The following is a 10,120-nucleotide window of genomic DNA, read 5'->3' on the forward strand; positions in this document are numbered from 1 at the left end:
GGACTATTGAGTCATCTTCAGTGCTTCAAGTCCAGGTGACAAGGAAAAACCCAGCAAAGGACAGTTACAGCCCACGGCAGCAGCAGCAGCAGCAGCAGCGCAGTGGGTGCAGTTCTGTTACCCAAAGCCTCCTGAGGAGATGACATTTGGAGATCAGCTGAGTGCTGTTTGTGGAGCAAGCTCCTCTCAGGAAAATTAAGGAAGCAGAAATGCAAATGCCCAGCACTCGGCTCCTGCAGGCATTTGGAACGCAGTCGGCTTTGCCATTTGTTTACATTTTCATTTTTTCAGGAAAGCGGTCGCATTGGCAGTTTCTTGTGTAAGTCCAGAGGGCAATTTTGTATTTTTGTTGTATTCCCTTTGGAGCATGCTGATTGTTTGCCTCCCTGCAAGCTTTCCAGAGATCTCCCCTGAGGAGCTGCACCTGGCGTATTATAAGTGCAGTGCAATGGAGAGCACAGGATACTATGTAAGTATTCAGAACAAGTGAGCTTTCTGTGGACACGCTCAGGGTAGCAGTGGTTCCTGTTCTTCAGGCGGCCGCTCTTGACTCAGTGAATACCAATGCCCTCGTACGTTCACTTTTCTGTGCAGGGAGTAGAAAACAGCAGGAGCTGCTGGCCTGAAGGCTTTGCCATAACTGAGCAACCTGATGTGGCCATAGGTGACCCTGTTCACTGCAGGGGAGTTGGGTCAGATGGCTTTAAAGGTCCCTTCTGACTCAAGCAGGTCTATGATTCTCCCTGCCCCTTTCTGGTAACTGCGTGGCACAAGCCTCACCAATGATGCAGGTACAAAACGTATTACCCAAAGCAGGAGTTTCTGCTCATAAAGTGGGGCAAAACCTGAATTGTCCAGTCTGAAATTTCCTTGCAGTAGCTCAGATCACTCTTGTTCCCCCTTTTAAAGAAGGCAAAGGGGGGGGGGGGAAGGGGGGGAAAGGGACGCAAATAAGAAAAAATCAAAAGCCATGCTTAACAAAAGCACGTTTGTGTTTTCCCACGTTTAGATAAACGCTGTCCATCAGTATGTGCAACAATGGAGAAACAGGCTGCAGGAGCTGAAGGCTTTAAATGCCTGGAGAACAGCATCGATGGTAAGTGTTAGGGAAAGATCAAGTACTTCTGTTCCTGACATTGCTTTTCTCTTAAATATCGAGTGAAGGTTTTCTTAGGATTCCCATTTAGGCAGAGCTCAGGGTTCAGACTTCAGCACAGATGATTGTTCTGCACTCAGAGAGTAGACTGAGCCAGAGCAGATACAGATAGAGTCATGAAGCAAACTAGGACAAGGGAGAGGAGAATGAGAGCTCCAGGGGTTTTGGTGATTGCAATTACTTTTTGCCTGTCAGTCAACAGATTCCTGCTTCTAGGGTGTTTGCAGACAGTAGCCTGAGAGTGTTTTGTTTAAAGTAGCCATTGCTCGTGGCCAGCATTTGGATCAGTTTCTCAGTTACATTCAGTTGGTCGGCACACGTGGGTTTTTGCTTTAAGCGTGGATTGAAAGACACTTGCCTGTGTTGGAATGTAGTTTTCACGGATGTATTTGGAAGTTTTCAGCTCCTTTGGAGAGGGAAACTTAGTGGAGCCACACCACATTTTCAGTATAGGCTGGGATTCCTTTATAAAGAATTTAAGCCTTTCCATAAACAAAACTTTTCCTGCTTAATAGTCTTTAGCCCACAAATGGCCTTGCCTGTAAAGCACAGAGAAAAACAGGCTCCAGCAAGGTGCTGGAGACTACAGCTGTGCATCCAAACAGCACCTGTGCAATAACAAGGGTTGTAAGAAGCTAGAGTCTGTGGCCAAGTTCAGAAGACCTGCATCTGATCAGAGCTGGGTTTCACTGCAAGAGGAGCGAGCTCTGAATATTTCTCCCATCAAAGCACTTCCCCACCAACCTCCTCCCACCTGCTCGCCTCTGTCTAACAAGCTGGAACTAAGAATTTTCAAGTAAGATGTCGCTTTCTTCAAGTGATTTCTGCACCTGTTCACATTACACTAATAACTTCTGCAGAAGCAATAGCTACTTCATAGTAGCTCATGTCTCACCTGGGGAACTGGATTATGTAGCAAGGTGTTCTGGAGGACCTCTTGCCTTCATGTAAGGATGGTGGTTTCTCATTCTCTAATGAACTTTGTTCTTTAGGAATACCTTGAATCAGTACGAGACACTCGAACAAGAGTGATCTGAGCTACTGCAAGGAAATTTCAGACTGGACAACTCAGGTTTTGCCCCACTTTATGAGCAGAAACTCCTGCTTTGGGTAATACGTTTTGTACCTGCATCATTGGTGAGGCTTGTGCCACGCAGTTACCAGAAAGGGGCAGGGAGAATCATAGACCTGCTTGAGTCAGAAGGGACCTTTAAAGCCATCTGACCCAACTCCCCTGCAGTGAACAGGGTCACCTATGGCCACATCAGGTTGCTCAGTTATGGCAAAGCCTTCAGGCCAGCAGCTCCTGCTGTTTTCTACTCCCTGCACAGAAAAGTGAACGTACGAGGGCATTGGTATTCACTGAGTCAAGAGCGGCCGCCTGAAGAACAGGAACCACTGCTACCCTGAGCGTGTCCACAGAAAGCTCACTTGTTCTGAATACTTACATAGTATCCTGTGCTCTCCGTTGCACTGCACTTATAATACGCATGCACAGTCCAGCCATGAGTATTTCTTTACTGGGAGACCTGCCACATTTCAGTGGGAAGGTTACTGCTGCCCTCTGCAGCTGAGAGCCCAGACCTTTGTATATGGGCTGTGGCACTGTTGTTTTAGTAAATCATGCCTAGTCAAGGTTTGGATTAATTTGGCACGTACAACAATCTGTGTATGCCTACCTGTTTTCCTATACTAGATTGCAAACGTTTAACAAAGCAAACCTCCTCACTTTTGCCAGTGGTTTCCCGTCTGGTTACAAACTCATCACTTACTGCAGTAAGAACACCACATTTTGCTTCAGCGTTTGCTACGAATTCCACACCTTGCTGTCATTCCTTCCTCAGCTTCATTTTCTCCACCCTTCACTGCTATCGCATCTGTTACCAGACGCAGCGCCGCTTTTGGCACAAGCTGCTCTTCTGTTCAGTGAGGGCAGAACCCTCCTGGGCCCTGCCAGCCCCCCCTCCCAGCTCTTCCTGCGGAGATCTCTGGGTCCTAGAGCCCTTCTCTCAGCTCCTCCCTCCTCAGGCTTCCCGTGCTGACACTGGGATACCGAGTTTCCTACATCTCTGCAGATCAAGGCTCTTCTCGCTTCCAGTCTTTTGTTTTCGTCCCCACTCGCCATTAACGCCTCGTTTGCGTTCTGGTTACCAGCGGGGGGAGGAGCAGTGTGGGGATGCGTTCTCTTGCCGGCACTGATCTGCTTTGGCTGGAGCAGATCACAGACTTGAATATTTTAACCCGCTGCTCTTCTTTAAACGTTGTGCTGATTTTTGTCTTCGTTGTTTTGTTTTTCACAGTTCCACTATTTGTACCCTCAGTTACGCTTCCATGTACCGTTCCTAATTCCACTTCCATGCAGCACTGATGTTTGCACTTCCATACAGCACTAACATTCACACTTCTGTGCACTGTTAACAATTCCACCTCCGTATACCATTAACCATTACATTTCCATCTGCCATTTACATTTACACTTTCATTGCCATAAGCATTTACCAATCACAAAGACAGTGACAATAACCAGGACAGGATATCCCCAAGATTCTTCCTCTCCCCCATGTCATCAGTGGGAAATGAGCATTCCCGTTCACCTGATTCCGGCAGTGAAAATCCCACCCGACGGCGGCGGCCGGGCAGCCGATGGTATCGTGGGCTGATCTGCAGAGCAACCAGCCTCTCCCTCGCCCTCAGGCAGACTGGCGCTGTCGGACTGCGATCTTCAGTGACTCTTTAGCGCTTCGAAGAGCTTTCTCCGAGTCTGCAGCTCCCCGAACGCTGTCTTACCACCCGCAGCAGCAGCGTCCCATAGCTTCACCCCGACCCGGTCCCCTCCTTCGGGGTCGTAAATGGTCTGATTTGCGATCGAGGGGTCACTCTTGGCAGCCCAGAGCAGCACCTGCTGTAAAACGGCAGCGGGCACCGTCTTTTCCCATTTTTTCAGAACAATCTGCAAAGTAACTCGGACGTTCTTTTGTTCGGAGCTCACATGAATCCCCACGGCAACGGTCCGGAGAAAGGCACTCCGAGCTGTCGGGGCGATGAATCCTCAGGTTGTGGCACTTCTCTCCGCGTCTGCCGTGCTTCTCAGCGTGTTCTGCGCCCTTTCTCAGCGTGTGCCACGCTTCTCTCAGCGTGTGCCACGCTTCTCTCAGCGTGCTCCGTGTTTTTCTCGGCACCTGCCACGCTTTTCTCAGCGTGCTCCGGAGCGGTCAGTCTTCAAGTCGGGCCCGGCTTGGGGTCCCTGTTCGGGCGCCAATTGTCGGCGCTCAGCCGAGTTAGAGAGCTCGCACGGTTTCTTGTCGCATCAGAATCGTTCTCCGAATAGTTCTGCTTTATGGTGTTCAACACACATCTCATGTACCATTCACTCATAAGCAGGAAAGTGCTGTCCCCCTCCTCAGTTAATTGGCCCAGCTTCTCCCAAACAATAGTGATAAAGGATGAAAGGTTTCTTAAGTGTGATAAGGTTAACAGTGCATACAGACACAACCTCCTGTTTGCCCTTAGACACAAACAGAGCCCATTTGCTCTCAGTCTTACACTCCAGACTCCCAAGGTTTCACGGTGATAGGCTCTATCAAGGAGTCTGATAGACTCTTGGCTGACTTGCTCACAGTTACATCTTCCCCCACATCTCCCCCTTCCTTATTAACAAAGAAGGCACGGTTCATAGCATCCTGTATCATTTTTCTATACACTGCAACAAGTGTGAAACACAAATCGAAACCCACAAAAAGGCAATGAGCCAAACTAGTCCTAATTTTAACAAATTCTGTATCTACCCTGCAAAAACCCCTCAGGAGACCCCTGAGTACATTCCATCCACCTTGGAGCTGTTCCTTATCCAGAGAAAAGCAGGACTCCGCACGGGGTTGCTTCTTTCAGCGCAGCACTTTTTGCAGCCTGAACTTCCTTGCAGCTTCTGTGCAGCACGAGCTTCCTTCCAGCACTCTCGGTCCGACTGGGTCCTTGTATGGACTCAGATATGAGCAATCCACATTGTTTATTATAGGTTCTCACAAAGCTGATGTACCTTCACAAGTTTCCTTTTGTAGTGTTCTGTTCTATCCTACTTTAAAGTCCCCACCCCCCTCCCTTTTTTTTTTTTTTTTTTTTTTTTAATAAGAATCTGTTAATGAAAACTGCTACGATTTTGCTGATTTCCTATGACGTTTTGTAGTGTCATGAAAGCATAAGATCCTAACAACCATAAAACCTTCCTGTATTTATGTACCAGAGTTTGAACTAAAATAAGTTCTATTTTCGTGTGTGCTTCTGCTTATGTGACTTTCTTAGGGAGTTCAACCCATATGGATCTAATGCTTGCAATATCCAGGACTATGAAGCCCTATTTTGTAAGCCCGAAGTCATTAGGGAAAACTTGTGCCAAGACATCTGAAGGCACTTCTCCAGAAAATACAGGTGGGCAAAGCACTCTGCGTGTTATCTCTGCCTTTCATCTCTTACCCCGATTCCCTGAGAAGGAAACAAAGGTGCAGAGGCTGAAAGGGAAGCACAGGGCACTCTGGCAGTCCACCAGTAGGGATGCATGAGGGACCGTGGCTGGGCAACATGCCCACAGAGCCACTTGTCTTGAACTCTGAAAACTACCTGCAAGTCTTTGACTGCAGTGACTCTGAATAGAGTGCTCACCCTTACTACTGAGACACTAACAAGCATTTCACATAGTTACATTTAGTACAGCTGGAGCAAAGGTTCACTCTAGCTTGAATACATGGAAAACAGGATTTGCTCCCAAGTCCTGCTAGGGTAGCCATAATGGCTGCAATCAAATAAATCAGCGATCTCTACTTGCTGCTGTCTTCCATCCCAAACATTTCACTGTGGGAGGCTAATCAGCTAAGACTACAGATGAGCCTTGAAGAAATTAGCTTAGGAGTTACTGTGCTGTGATCAAGTTACAAAACAAGAGGCTCTAATTCTTGGATTCAAAGTGCATGAAATTGCTATTCAGGGTGAAGAATGATCATTTAGTATACCAACCTACTTGCCTTTCATCTGTCTTCACCACTTTCACCACAAGGCGTACAGAAATGCCATTAGAAATTGACCGATTTCTCAGTTCATACTCAACCTCCTTTTGTAGGATAACAAATACTTAATTGCCACCTCTGGGTTAAGGTATATCGGGGTAGGAAGGGAAATGCTTGGGTATTTCTAATGAAACTTCAAATAGATGGGATTTCATTCACTTTGATAATTTGAAAACTTTCAGCAGAGTGAATAATTTCATCATGCTTTTTTCCTGACCAGGTTTTACTGGTAACATTTTCTCGAAACCAAGGTTTAAATAAAATGACTAAAAATTCATGTGTTTAAGGTTGAAGAAAATAAACAGAGAAAACTTCTGAGTTTACCACTGAGTCTTCTGTCAAGACTCACTGCGCTACGTGAGGTTATGAGCACTACACTCTGGGTTATGAGCAAGCCCTTCCATGAGGCAAATACCGGGAGGAGGACTGTACCTCTCATACAAAGGAGTTACACCAAATTCCAGTATCTTCATTTTTCAAGGCAAGGGGGACACTAAGAACTGACATTTCCAGACCAAGTCAGGGAACCGACTGATTAAACACTAATGCAAACTGTCCCTTCTCTGCTATCATCAAGGAGGGACAGCTATATTAAAAGGAGAGCATAATTCTGTTGATTGATTTGTTGAGTCCTCATCTGTTTCTCAAGGTTCTGACCTTACAGTTAGCAGTGAAATACTGAACTCTACTTGCAGTTGGTCCTGAGGTGAGAACAGAAAATACTAGATACAACAATTCAGTCATACTTAGCTTTGTACATGTGGAATTTTAATATATTCTTCGTATCCTTAAAAGATTTCTGTGTTCATGTGTATCTCCCACACACACATCTACTCAAAGAAACCTTGAAGAGCATCTGTTTAATCACTGATATTCTGGGTAAACTAGCCAGCTTCATATACATTCTTTTCTTATAGGCAGCATACAACCCACCGCTGACAGAAGAGTAGCTTCCAGCTGATGAACTGAACTGAACTGAGGAACTGGTGTTGCTGAGCAGATCCCAAGCAGCAGCCCAAATACAAAGTGACGTAGAATAGAAAAAAGTATAGGCAATAACTGTTTCTCCTGCTCTCAGAGAATCACCGAGGTTGGAAAAGACCTGCAAGATCATCACCAACAGTTCTCCCTAAACCACGTCCCTCAACACCAAATCCTTGAAACATTCCTTGAATGCCTCCAGGGTCGGTGACTCCAGCACCTCCTGGGAAGCCCATTCCAGTGCCTGACCACTCTTTCCGAGCAGCAGTATTTCCTAACGTCCAACGTGAATCTCCCCTGGTGCAGCTTGAGGCCATTTCCTCTGGTCGTCTCACTGCTTACATGGGAGAAGAGGCCGAGTCCAGCTCACTGCAACTTCCCTTCAGGTAGTTAGAGAGAGCTGTAAGGTCTCCCCTGAGCCTCCTCTTCAGCAGATCGAACAATCCCGGCTCCCTCAGCCAAGCTGATAACAGCCTACACCACTCTGTCAAAGGGAGGAGCTGCACAATATCATAGCAGGTTAAAATTACTCAAGTTCCCCGATAGGCAGGAAGGCAAATATTAAAACTAAAGTCCAGCTGGATCAAAATAACCAAACATATGATTTTCAATAATACCAATTTTAGTTTCATGATTAGGGAGTTACAAACTTCAAGGAAATCAGAAACTAGGAGGATTCACCTCTTCAATAGATTTTACTAACGGTGTTTTATCATGAAGTTCTGCACTGATATCTCAGGTCTCCTATAAAGCTGCAAGTAAATCTGCCCCTCCAGCAAGTCTGCTACCTTGAACACATCCCATATCACAGTGCGTTTGGGAAGAGTGACAACTGCTAACTCTTCTTGTACACCTGTTTGTGCATTTACCCTGGAGGTCTCCCTTTAAGCAGTAAGCAAATGCTGTCATTGCTTCAGTTGTGTGATGAGATCAATGTCTGAAGCAGCCTGTCTGACAGTGAATCTCTGCTTTGAGGAAGAAGGTCAGATATTACACGGACTTCTTCATCATTCACATCTGTCACTTTTATCTCAATCTGTGCGTAACTGCCTTATTTTGTAGGCTTTTTCCCAGCTGCCAAGTTCAAGTCTTTCGCTTCTGCCTTGCCACACATTGCCACATTGCCACACATTGCCACACACTGGAGCCACAGACAGGTACAAGATGGGCCCCTTATCAGATGTTCCCCCAGACAACAGAGGAGAAGCAGCCAGCACAGCTGCTTCTTCCACGTGGCATTTCTTATCCCCCTTACAGTTCAATAACACAGGAACAACTTCAGCTGGAGGTGAAGTGCTTTCTGAAAAGGCATGCTGCTTTGGAAAGAGTACAGCCATACTGCCACATTACGGAGTACAGCATGAACCAAAGATAGCATACACTACAATTCACACTGAGATGTACACACATACTAAATAGGGAATTTTTTAGATGGCTTTCTTAGAGTGACTTCCAGCTTGAGGCAAGGCACAAATAAGAGATACATGAAATGAATACATAACAAGCATTTCAAGTTAGAACAGAAAAAAGAGCATGGCTCAGATAAGGTCATTTGCAATAGCTTAACAGCTTTTGGAATAATATTCCATGGTGATGATGAAAGACAGATGGAATCCGTGACTCTGATAAATCTTCAGTACTTAGAGATGAGCAAGGACTACATGAAAATCTTTCAAAATGGAAAGACTCACTGGTATGCCCTAACCTTTGTCAGCTGCTCCCTTTTAACTATATGCTGATGATCACAAAGACAATTGCCACAGTCTAGTTCAGGCGATGAGTAAATCCATGGAGAATACTCAGTTCTGCAGCGCTGCCTGTCTTGTGACTTTTTTGGCAAAAAAGGCCCGTGGCTGAATGGTGCCTTCAGCACTATACCTGACATTTCCCACGCGAGCCTTGAAAGGAACACGTTCTATCATCTTCTTCTCCCTACATGGAACATTCCTTCTTAGCCCAGGTTTTTGATTCAACAGAAGGGGAATGCAAGCTCATCAAATATATGCCTGTAGTATGTGCGGGTACAGCTCTCCTGAGTTCTGAAAAACCACATCTTTCTTCTGCTAAAGGTGGATTTGGCACGCAAATTTGCCCAGAGAATACCAGCTTCTGTCTTTTCCTTCACCATTCTATTCCATTTAGTCAGAGTTGCAGCCAAACAGAGAACGCCACGACCATTGCTACAAACACCTCAAATCACAGAATCACAGAATCACAGAATTGTAGGGGTTGGAAGGGACCTCCAGAGATCTGTGTGCCAGAACGGGCATTTGAGATCCAAAGAAGTCTCAGGCAGGGTGCAGTACACGGTTGATTTCCCCTTGGTTTGTGTAGAGAAGGAAGATGCAGAGAAGTATCAGTGCCAGTGCTGGGTGTTGGAGCCACCAGCGACATCGGAGACAGTGACCCGAGGAGCTGGTGGTAACAAGTGAGGGCACTGGGAAAATGAGTGTCCTTGTGCTGTTCTCCCCAAGGCCATGTCACACTGCTGTCTCCTCTCTGCACTCAGATCACGGGTACCCCCACCAGGCATTTCCCTCAGCCCTGAGGAACATGTGGAAATGGCGACCAATGCTGCCATCCACTGCTGGAACAAGAACTATGGGGCCGCCTTCCTCCTGCACAAGGATGGGTCTTCAACCCCCGTGCAGCACCAAGAACCCAGTGGTGGGGGCACAGCCACCTGCATCCTCTTTGGTGACCCCAGCAGGTGCTGGCACCTATAGGTGCTCCTACCACATCAGGGGTTGCTGCCTACAGTCCTCCCCCCTTGGGGTCAGCATGATGCTGGAGGTGATGCCCACACCTGCACTCAGGTAGGTGTCAGCACCCATTTGTTTGTCCTGCCGTCCGTCAATCCTTCGTGTCAGTGTCTCCACATCCCATCCCTGTGGATGTAGTGGTGGAGAATGGGGACACATAAGCA

At 46.7% G+C, this 10,120-nt stretch overlaps 1 pseudogene across 1 annotated transcript in view; it reads left to right on the plus strand.

Moving 5' to 3' along the window:
• Positions 1-9,920, plus strand: part of LOC306945799 (osteoclast-associated immunoglobulin-like receptor) — a 33,922-nt pseudogene extending 24,002 nt beyond the window's left edge. Inside the window, exon 5 of the transcript in view lies at positions 9,704-9,920. The product of the transcript in view is annotated as an osteoclast-associated immunoglobulin-like receptor (transcript). The remainder of the gene's footprint in view (positions 1-9,703) is intronic.
• Positions 9,921-10,120: the final 200 nt, after the last annotated feature.

The sequence above is a fragment of the Tetrao urogallus genome, assembly GCF_951394365.1.
Source record: "Tetrao urogallus genome assembly, chromosome: 4".
In the NCBI taxonomy this organism is placed as follows: Eukaryota; Metazoa; Chordata; class Aves; order Galliformes; family Phasianidae; genus Tetrao; species Tetrao urogallus.